General features: G+C 50.9%; 1 long non-coding RNA gene across 1 annotated transcript; it reads right to left on the bottom strand.

The window, feature by feature from the left end:
• Nucleotides 1-1,900: 1,900 nt before the first annotated feature.
• On the bottom strand, nucleotides 1,901-8,432 carry LOC125395687 (uncharacterized). The gene is made up of 2 exons (XR_007230622.3): nucleotides 7,869-8,432; nucleotides 1,901-3,405 (listed from the first exon to the last, which is right to left on the bottom strand). It is a non-coding gene; the product is annotated as an uncharacterized LOC125395687 (long non-coding RNA).
• Nucleotides 8,433-10,586: the final 2,154 nt, after the last annotated feature.

The following is a 10,586-nucleotide window of genomic DNA, read 5'->3' on the forward strand; positions in this document are numbered from 1 at the left end:
CCCGTGCCACTACCGGTCGGTTTGCGAGTCTCAGGCAAGGGCCTAGAGATTTAAACACATACACACACAGAGACAGGGACATGGATCATCCTTGTTACAAGAATGCCAACTTTATTGTGCTCCAGGGAAGCTTAGAGATCCTTAACTGATAGCTATGCCCCAGCTCTTGGAATCTTTCAGCTGTAGGCCTCACCAGAACCCACTCCCCTGCCATCAGTGTCTCATGCTCAGAGCAGCTTCAGGCACAGGTAAACAAGTTGTTTTGCTCCGTTTACTCCAGTAGGCAAAGGGTCTGAGGCAGGCAAAAAAAGTCAAGGGGCCAGGGTCTGCAGCCCCCAACGTGTCTCCATGTGTTTGTGTGTTTATGGCACATCGTATGTGTGGGGTCAGAGGAAAACAGGGGAATACTATCCTCCAACATGTGGCTCCCAGGGATCAAACTCAAGTCTTCAGACTTTGCAGCAAGCACCTTTACCTGCTACACCAGCCCACGAGTCTTCAGTCATCTCTGGAGCACTCTTTCCAACCCTAGGACTATATCTGCAGCCAGTATACTGAGACCTCAGGGAAATGCCCAGCAAGATGTGCCCACATCTTTAATCCCAGCACTCAGGAGGCAGAGGCAGGCCAGGCTAGTCTATTTATAGAATTCCAAGACTGCAGAATAAATGAGACCTTGTCCCAAAACAAGTTTATGGGCTAGAGAGAGCCCAGTAAAGTGCTGTGTGCGCATCAGAGCTGGTGGTGCACACCTGTAATCCCAGTGCTTGGGAAGAACATACAGGCAGATAGGCCCCTTGGGATTGCTGCCCAGGCAGTCTAGCCTAGTCCCTAAGCCCCAGATCAAGCAAGAGATCCTATCTCAAGAAGAAGGCGAGCCTTCACCACGTCCCTCCCCATGTCCCTCCCCCATGCCCCTCCACCATGTCTCTCCACCATATCCCACCATGACAATAATGGACTGAACCTCTGAATTTTAAGCCACCCAATGAAATATTTCCTTTATAAGTTGCCATGGCCATCGTGTCTCTTCACAGCAATAGAACACTAAGCCGCTTGTCCCCTAGCACTTGGGCAGAGCAATCTGGAGTTGAAGGCTGTCCTTGGTGTCTTAGTGTTCTAGTGAAGAGATACCATGACCACAGCAACTCCTGATGTGTTTAATTGGGGGCTGACTTACAGTTTCTGAGCTTTCTAGTCTGTTGTTACCATGGCGGCATACAGAGCCCTGAAGCACTAAAAACTACATCCTATCCACAGGCAGAGAGAAAGAGAGGTTCTGGGCCTCTCATGGGCTTTTGAAATTTCAAGGCCCACTCCCAGTGACACACTTCCTCCAACAAGGCCACACCTCCTAATCCTAATCCTTTCAAATAATATATGATTCTGTGGGGGCCATTCATATTCAAACTGCCATGCCGGGCTCCCGTAGAGAGTTGGAGGCCAACCTGTGCTACATGAAACCTTGACAAAAGAGGGAAGGACAGGTTCTGACGCTCCCGTTGTGCCAGGGCAGGACCCCGGATCTGCTCGTCACAGCCTTTCTATATCTTGGCTGTACCCCCTCACCCAGTTTTCAAACAAAAAAGTCAAAGCAGAGGGGCTGTGGCTCAGCTGGCAGGGACAAACCTCCTCCCCAGCCTCCACACTGACACGAGGAGCATTTCCCAGGACTATCTCAGTGGGTCTGGGTGGGTACAGGGGAAGTAGGGGCCCAGTCCAGGGTAACTGGGTCCCAGGTGGTGGCCAGTTGATTTGGAACACAGTCCTTGCCCCTGCTCACAGAAGTGAGCCACAAACAGCCAGGCTTTGTTAACACTGAAAGACCCCCAGTGTGGGGAGACTCTCACTCAAGTCTCGGGATAACACGACCCCCCCAGTAACTCACGAGAGACCGTCCTTGCTGCAATCACACGAGGTTTAATGACAAGACGGGAACCAGTGCATTGGGACCCAGACTCATAACCCACGCAGGGGTAGAGTTCGACCCCGAGCAGCTGGGAGAAGGGGTTTTTAAGGGAAGAAACCACAGCCCAGTAATTCGAAAGGGGTAGGGAGGTCCAGTGATGATCACAAGGGGGCAACTCCCTGTTCCTCAAGGTTATTCAAGATTATAATCAGCTAGTTCCTTAAACACAGTATCCCAAAAATACCAATGATAATCACAAGGGGGAAACCCCTTGTTTCTCAAGATTATTCTCAAGATTACAATCTAACTTTATCTTCAGCTAGTTCCGGAAACACTGAACCAGCTAATCCTAGGTTTCTGATTCTTCCCTCCCTGCTTAGACTTTTGGCTCTATTTTTTCCTGCTAGGGGGATCTGGATATCCAGGTCTTTCAACACAAAATACAAAAGGGATTAAGAGGAAGTTTGTTCTGGAGCCAAATGTGTGACCATGATCCAGGAACACAAATACAGGTCACCCAAAATTCCATGTTCAACATGGTGACAGTAACAAAGTATTTATAGTATCGGGACAAAGAAAACCATTAATCAAGACACTTTTCAAATCCATTGATGGAAACACCTGGCAGGTGGGTCACAGCTGGGGGAAATCTGAGCTGCAGGCCAGAAACTCTCACCTTCCTAGGTGGGAATCAGTTCACTCCAGAGTGACCTGGGGCTGAGGAGCAGTAAGCTTGTGGGGGCCAAGTCTGGGCAGGTCACTCAAAAGAACCATTATCATCTGGGACTCTGGCCATCCATCGATGAATTTAAATGGAGTCTGGAATCTCAGTAGTTTACCCTGAGACAATGCCTGGCTGCAGGAGGAACCACAGGCTGAGATTGCCTGACTCCCACCCAAGAGCAGACCATTCAAAGGAAATGCCTGGCATTCCAACTGCTGTAGATAGGGTCACCTGCCAGCGCACCTCAACAGGACACCCTAGACAAATGTCAGCCAATCAGGGGTCCTGAACCTCAGAGACCCCTCACCCCCATCTTTACTACTATAAAAACCCAATTCTAATTGAGCTCAGGGCTCTCCCCTTACTCCAATACGTCGGACGTGCAGAGAGAGCGAGTTTGCAAACTTGATTAAAATGAAGGCTCTTTGCTTTTTACGTATGGGACTTGGCTTCCTTGTTAGCTTGCGGGGATTGCTCGAATTTGGGCGTAACAACCTTGATTAGGCACTGAAAGTTCCAGTCAGTTGGTCAGTCTTCAGGTGCAGCCTCTTTCCGGAACCTTCCTTTACAGATTCCAGCCCACGTCCTCTCAGCTCAGTCCATGTGGTGGTGACTCTGCAGGCCCCAACAGGCTGTCCAACGGACTTGAGTCAGCAAACCTTAGCATGGCCGCCCTCCTTCCTTCAACTCTGACCCAGCCTTCAGGGCACTGTGGCACTGGACGCAAGTACCTTGTCCAGTTGAAATGTCCCAAAGAGAGGAGTCAGCTGTGCTGTGGAGTGTAGGCAGCCAAGTTTCAGGTCACATGCTAACTGGTCGCATCCCCCAGATCAGCTCAGAAAATTCAGTTCTCCCTAACTCCTCCTCCAGCCTCCAACTTCCCATGCCTGCCCTCCAGTGAGCCATCTCTCTCCCCAGATACTGCACGAGCTCACTCGTGACTGGCAGCTGTGAGGAACACTACGGAAGTTCTGAGCCCGGCTGTCTCAGCTGCTGTTCTACTGCTGTAAAGAGACTGCGGCAGAAGTTCTACCTTATGATGGATTTCTGAATTTACTTTTAGTTTTTAGGATTTAGATGGCAATTTACTCTTTTTCTTTTTGATTTGGTTTGGTGTTTTGTTTGTTTATTTGGGTTTTGTTTTTGTTTTTTTTGTTTTTGACAGGATTTCTCTGTGTAGCCCTGGCTGTCCTGGAACTCTCTCTGTAGACCAGGCTGGCCTTGAACTCAGAGATCCACCTACCAGTGCCTACTGAATGCTGGAATTAAAGGGTCCGGCTGGCAATTTACTTTTAATATTTTTTTTCTGTTGGGTATTGGAAGGGAACCTAGATCCACAGATGCTTAGCAAGTGCTCAGGTCAATATTCATTCATGCATTTATTCAGCCAGGGACTCACTAAGTAGCCCTGGAGGGCCTGGAACTCTCTATACCTCAAACTAGCACAGAGCTGCCTTCCACTGTGTCTCAAGTGCTGGGATTAAAGGACCTAGTTATTTCGTCTTACTTTAAGACAAGGTTTAGTGTACTCTAGGCTGACCTCAAACTTGGTAAGTACCCAAGGCTGGCCCCTGCAAGTCTCCTGGGTGTTAGAATGATAGGCTTGTGGCACCACACCTAGAACCCTGCTTCTAAAACACATAATGTGGTCCTAGCCAGACCACAGAGGACAAATCAAACCCGGGTCCTTGTGCAAACAGTAGGCATCTAATGTGGGAATGATTTCTCCTCCCCCCAGTGCCCCCGCTATCATGCAGAACTGGCACCTCAGGCTGGGGTCTCCCTTCTGCTCCCGGAAACAGGTGTTTTTCCTGTTGCTGTGGCTGGGACTGAGTGATAAGACCCAAGGGCCCCTTGGAGAGAGGAAGGCAGAGGACAGGAAGAGGGCCCCAGGGATGGGCTTCCTTCCCTGATGGGAGGGAAGCTCCAGGGCTCATCCCTGAATATGAAAGTATGGAAGGCCACCCCTCATGTCCTCTGCCACAGACTTTGGGCTGCTCCATCCTCAGCTATGAAAACAGAAAAGGAGGGAAGTGGGTGTGGTGGCCCTGTCACCCCACTCCAGGACGGTGGACAGGAGGGTCAGCTCACGGCCAGCCTGGGCTACATGAGACTGCCTCCAACAACCTCCAAAGAAAGGTGTATGAAGGGTCTTCCTCAGACATGGGCTGTACATGGGAAGCCAGACGGGCACGTTCTCTCAGGAGCCTTCAAAGGCCACCTCAGGGCCTCCTGGTCCATAAGATCCTCAGGCCCTCACTTTGATTGAAAAATGTCCTCAGGTCCTGTGCTGGGGCACTTCCCACCTCAGGACCCTGGCCTTTGTCTGTGTGTGCGTGTGCAACACACACACACCCCATACACATACACCTCCACATACCCACACCAACCATACATGCACACACACACACCATACAGATGCACACACATACCATACAGACACATGCATACACACCCACCCACACCATATAGACACATGCACACACACATACCATTCAGATGCACACACACACACCATACAGACACACGCACATGCACACACACACCATACAGATGCACACACACACCATACAGACACATGCACACGCACAGACATACACCATACATACACACACACACACACACACCGTACACATACACCTCCACATACCCACACCTACCATACAGACACACGCACATGCACACGCACACACACACCATACAGATGCACACGCACACACACACACATGCTCCTCCCCTTCTCCCCCACTTCTTTTCCCTGCTTTCCATTTTCCTTCCTCTCCCTTCTGCCTTCTAAGCCAACTTCAGCCATGCCTGGAGGCACACACTGCCATCCCTGTGTGACTGAGACAAGAGGCTGAGCAGGCAGCCCGGGCTGCAAACTGAGACTTTCACAAATACCAACCATGGAAGGGGTGTCCAGCAGTAAAGGGGCTTGCTGGTGGGAGAGAACTGACCTCATGCCTATTGTCCCCTGCCCTCCACAGACCCTGTGTATGTCAGGAGTGCACACCCCACCCTCAAATCCAATACTTTTTGTTTTTTATTTTGGTTTTGTTTTTTGTTTTTTGAGACAGGGTTTCACTGTTTAGCCCTGGTTGTCCTGGAACTCACTTTGTAGACCAGGCTGACCTTGAACTTACAGAAATCTGCCTGCCTCTGCCTCCAGAGTGCTGGGATTAATGGTGTGTGCCACTATCACTGGGCACGAATCACCACTGCCTGGCCCAATAAATATTTTTAAATTTTTTAAAAAATCAAACAATGGGGGAGCTGGAGAGATGGCTCAGAGGTTAAGAGCGCTGACTGCTCTTACAGAGGTCCTGAGTTCAATTCCCAGCAACCACATGCTGGTTCACAACATCTCTGTAATGAGATCTGGCGCCCTCTTCTGGCAGGCAAGCATACATGGAAGGAATGTTGTATACATAATAAATAAATAAATAAATCTTTAAAAAAAAAATCAAACAATGGGCTGGGCAATGGTGCATGTCTTTAATCCCAGCACTCAAGAGGCAGAGGCAGGTGAATCTCTGTGCGTTTGAGGCCAGCCTGGTCTACAAAGCAAGTTCCAGGACAGCTAGGACTACACAGAGAGACCCTGTCTTGGGGGTGGGAGGAAAGAGAGAGAAGAAAAAAAGGCTGGAGAGATGAGATGGCTCAGCAGTTAAAAGCACTGGTTGCTCTTCCAGAGGACCCGGTTTCAATTCCCAGCACCCACATAGCAGCTCACAACTGCCTGTAACTCTAGGTCCAGGGGATCTGACACCCTCACACCAATGCACATAAAATAAAATTAAATAAATTTTTAAAAAATGGGGGGAAGCAAACACGAAAACCAACCCCAACAACAAATGGTCAGGTTCTGGGGCGCTGCGGACTCTCCATGGGGGATATGGCTTAGGGTGACCTTCTAGGCTTGCTTGGACTACTCTTTGAGGCCCTGGGAAGCCTTGGAAAGTTCTTGAGAAGGAGAACTGGAAAAAGGGTCGTCCCCTTCGAGGGCTGGTCTGTCTGGGGAAGCCCCTGCAGTCTATGGTCACCAGCCCTGCTTGGGGGCAGCTAGGAGCTGGGCCGGCCCCTCTGCAGACTGCAGCAGGAGGCTGCACGACTGAGTCATCAGGCTGCCAGGGGAACATTCAGCGCCCAGAGGGCCCGCGTGGGCTGTCACGCAAAGGAACGCGGCCCCCAGAGCCCCTCGGAGCCGCCTTCCCTTCCCCACTTAGTGTTCCCACAGCTGCTCTGCAGAAGGATCGTAGGAGGTGGGGGCAGGCTAGAGCGAAGGCAAGGCCAGCAGTCCTGGTTTCCAGGGAGGTGCAGCCTCCGTGTTGTGTGTATCTAGGGGATTCTGCCCAGAGTGGGGAAACTGAGGCTCTGGAAGAGGCAGGGTCTGTTCTCATTCTCCACATCCAGAATTGAAATCCCTCTCCTTCTCTGGCTCCAAAGTCTCCCATGGCTCCCCAGCACCCTTAGGACAAACCCACACACTCCATGTGTCCCCCCAGGCCATGCTCAGCTCCTGCAATTTTGCATCAGGGTTCAGCCCCAGCCCATGGTTCTCTGTCCACCCCAGCTTCTAAGCTGTTCTAGTAAAACCAATCTATCCCTACCTCAGGGCCTTCGCATGTGCAGGGCTTCTGCTCCGAGTCCATCTCTCAAAGTGACAATTTTAGAAATCATGGATGACCATGGAGAGAGCTACCTGGGAGTCAGAATTCGAACCCAAGGTCATCTGAGACTTTTCCAAAGTGCCCTACACAGCGAGTTGCTTTGGAGCCTGTCCTGGAACTTGCTCTGTAGTCCAGACAGACTGGTCTAGAACTCACAGAGACCCGCCTGCCTTTGCCTCCTGAGTGCTGAGATTAAGAGTGACCAACCCCTGACTATTTAATTTCTTGAGACAGGGTCTCTCTATATAGCTCAGACTGGCCCTGAATTCATAGCAACCCCCTTGCCTCAGCCTCATGAGTGCTAGGATAAAGTTGCAAACACAGCCAGGTTTGAAGTTCTCTTTCAGGGCCACTGCTCAATGAAGCCAGCTGATCCCCAGACTCTGAGGCTGTCTTGCCTAGGTGCCAAAGACCCTTGGGTCCCTTCCTCCCATCCCTGCTCGGATACATCCCCAGAGGCCCTCCTAGTGTGGCCGCAATTCCTCCGGCCCACTTTCTGCCCTTCATAGGCATGGATGTGGGAGCCTACAAGGACGTATTAGCCAAAAATAATCCTGCGACCTACCTCCTGAAAATGGGCCGGCCCCACCCGGCCACCTGGCACCCAGGAGGCAATTAGCACACGTGGTAAATGAGGGTAATTAGATCTGTGGGCACACACTGCCATCCAGCTCCCGGCACCATCTCCTCTGCTTCGCTGCACAGTCGGGCGGCCCCTCTACTTCCTTGGCTTCTTGTGTCAGAGCGTGAGCAACCCGAGCTCCACTGCTTCTGGGATCATCTCACTGATTTCCCTGGGAGAGAAATTCATGTCTGCAAAATCATGTTCCACCTTCCCTATGCTCCCACCCTGTGCTATTGGGGCACACTCAGACTGTCGGAGACAAGAACTGGACACAGACACACTCAGTCTCCTGGAGTCAGACCCGAGACAGATGAGAAAGGGTTCCTTGGTAATGAGGTGCTGGAGGTGCTTGTGAGAGGTGGAGAGCAGTTTTCGGGGAGATAAGGTCTGAAATGGGGCCCAAGAGAGTATGGCTAGAGGCGTGGGGCTGGCTGAGGGAAGAGAAGGTTTGTGAGCGTCATACCATGTTGGAAGCCCCTCTCTATTTTTGAGACAGAATCTCACTATGTTGTTCTATTCTAGAACTATTTAGACTAGGCTGGCCTCGAACTCAGAGATCCTCCTGCCTCTGCCTCCTGAGTGCTGGGATTAAAGGTGTGCACTGCCACCACCCAGCTAACAAAGAATTTTTATTTAAAAATTTAATTATGAAAAAAACAAAACCAAAAAAAAATAAAAGAAAAAAAAAACAGCCGGTGATGGTGCACACCTTTAATCCCAGCACTCAGGAGGCAGAGGCCACTGGATCTCTGTGAGTTTGAGGCCAGCTGATCTACAGAGTGAATCTGTGGTTAGGAGACCTGTTTTCTGGAAAGGATCTGTGCCTGGTTGAGCTCGTCCTGCAGCCCTTACCTGTCACTCGGGACAGAGGGCTGTGGGTGCTGCCTGAGTCCTACAGCTCCTCGCCCTGCCTCAGTCCATTGTCCAGGTAAAAAAGAAGAGCCTGCCACATGGAGGAAGCCACACCCTGGCTTGCTCCAGGCTAGCCCTGTTCTAGCCCCAGGTGAGAGACCAATACAGATTCAGGTGAGGAATCCGTTTTTTGAGACCCAGACCTGGAACTGGCAGTGTAGATAAGGTTGATCTTGAGCAAACAGAGATCTCTCTGCCTCTGCCTACTGATTGTCCATCTCTGTTTGCTTTTGAGTAGTATCTCACATTGCCCAGGCTAACTCTGAACTCACATTGTAGCTTAGGAAAACCTTGAATCCCTCCCCTCTCTACCGTCCTTCTGGGAAGACAGGCACCTACCACGCCTGGTTTCAGGAAAACTCTCAACTCTAGAATTCTTTCTTGTACCCACACATAGCACAAAGCCAACCTGGGCCCTTAGCCACTGTGCCCCACCCCCTCTGCTGAATAACCACATATCTAGGTCCTGCAGCCAGCTAGTGCCTGATGGGCCAGGAGGAACTTCCAGCCTGCTGCCCCAAGTGCAGATACTTTAAAAAAAAAAAATAGTGTCACTGGTAATAAGGAAAAAGTCACTTGAACACAGCAGACGGTATTTTCTTTGTTCCCAGTGTTCACACGTTCTGTGGCTCCAAGCCTGCACATATGCCTCAAAGTGAGCGCAGAGAGGTCACGCTTTCCCCAGCTGGGAATAACTACTGTGTCAAGGAGGCTGGGGCTCAGACAGGGGTAGTTGGAAATATAGCCACATATACTGAATATATCCAGAGAATCTGCAGCCTGTGGGCCAGGAAGAGACTAGGAATCCATGTGCTCCCAGTATGGGCTGTCAGACATTTGGGAAGAAGGTGGAAGAGCAACAGACAGCCTTGGAAAGGGGTTCCCGGGAGGACACCTGCTCAGATGCCCAGCAGAGCGAGCAGAGATGGGCTTGAGGCAAGGAAGGCCTGATATAGGGACTTCAAAGCTGGGAGCTCTAGGGAACCACAGGTATCTGGGTTCTCAGGGTGCTGAAGCCCTTGCAGAACTTTCTAGAAAAGGACAGAAGGGAATTTGCAAGGGGGACCATCATAGCGCTGGGGACCCACAACAGATAGGGGTGCATCCTGTATCTGTACCTGTCTGCTGTAGGCAGACAGCCTCCCAGGGCCAAGAGGGAGGACAGACTATGGAGCTGCAGGGAGCTCACCCATTCCATGGGGAAAAGGACACAATTGCACCAACACTTGGTTCCTGAGACCCAGAAACAATTAATAACCTGTTACTTTCAGCTTTTTTTTTTTTTTGAAAGTCAGTGTCTCACTATGCAGCTCTGAATGGCCTAGAACTCAGTATATAGACTAGGTAAACTAAAATTCTCAGAGATGTGCCTACCTGTTCCTCTGAAATGCTGGGATTAAAGGTGTGTGCCACTATGACCAACTAACTGGTGGTGCTGGGATGGAGCCCAAGGCTCCATGGAAGTTTGGCAAGGGCTTACTCCCTGAGTTGCCCCCAAGTACCCAGGTGCTGGATTGTCACAATGAGACAATCTGTCCAGTGAGGCCTAGACCCTGCTTCCAGACTCCAGCAATACCCATTGAGCGCCTACTGTATGCAGCCACAAGCATCCACACGCTCTCCTCACCTCATCTCTTAGCTCCACAGTGGCAGCGGTCACACCCCAGTCAGTCAAGAAGCTATCTGAAGGCTCAGGGCCACCCCGGGCTCGGGGGGGGGGGGGGACGAGGAATTATTGTCCACACA

Source organism: Myodes glareolus, chromosome 23, assembly GCF_982192425.1.
Source record: "Myodes glareolus chromosome 23, mMyoGla1.1, whole genome shotgun sequence".
Lineage (NCBI taxonomy): Eukaryota > Metazoa > Chordata > Mammalia > Rodentia > Cricetidae > Myodes > Myodes glareolus.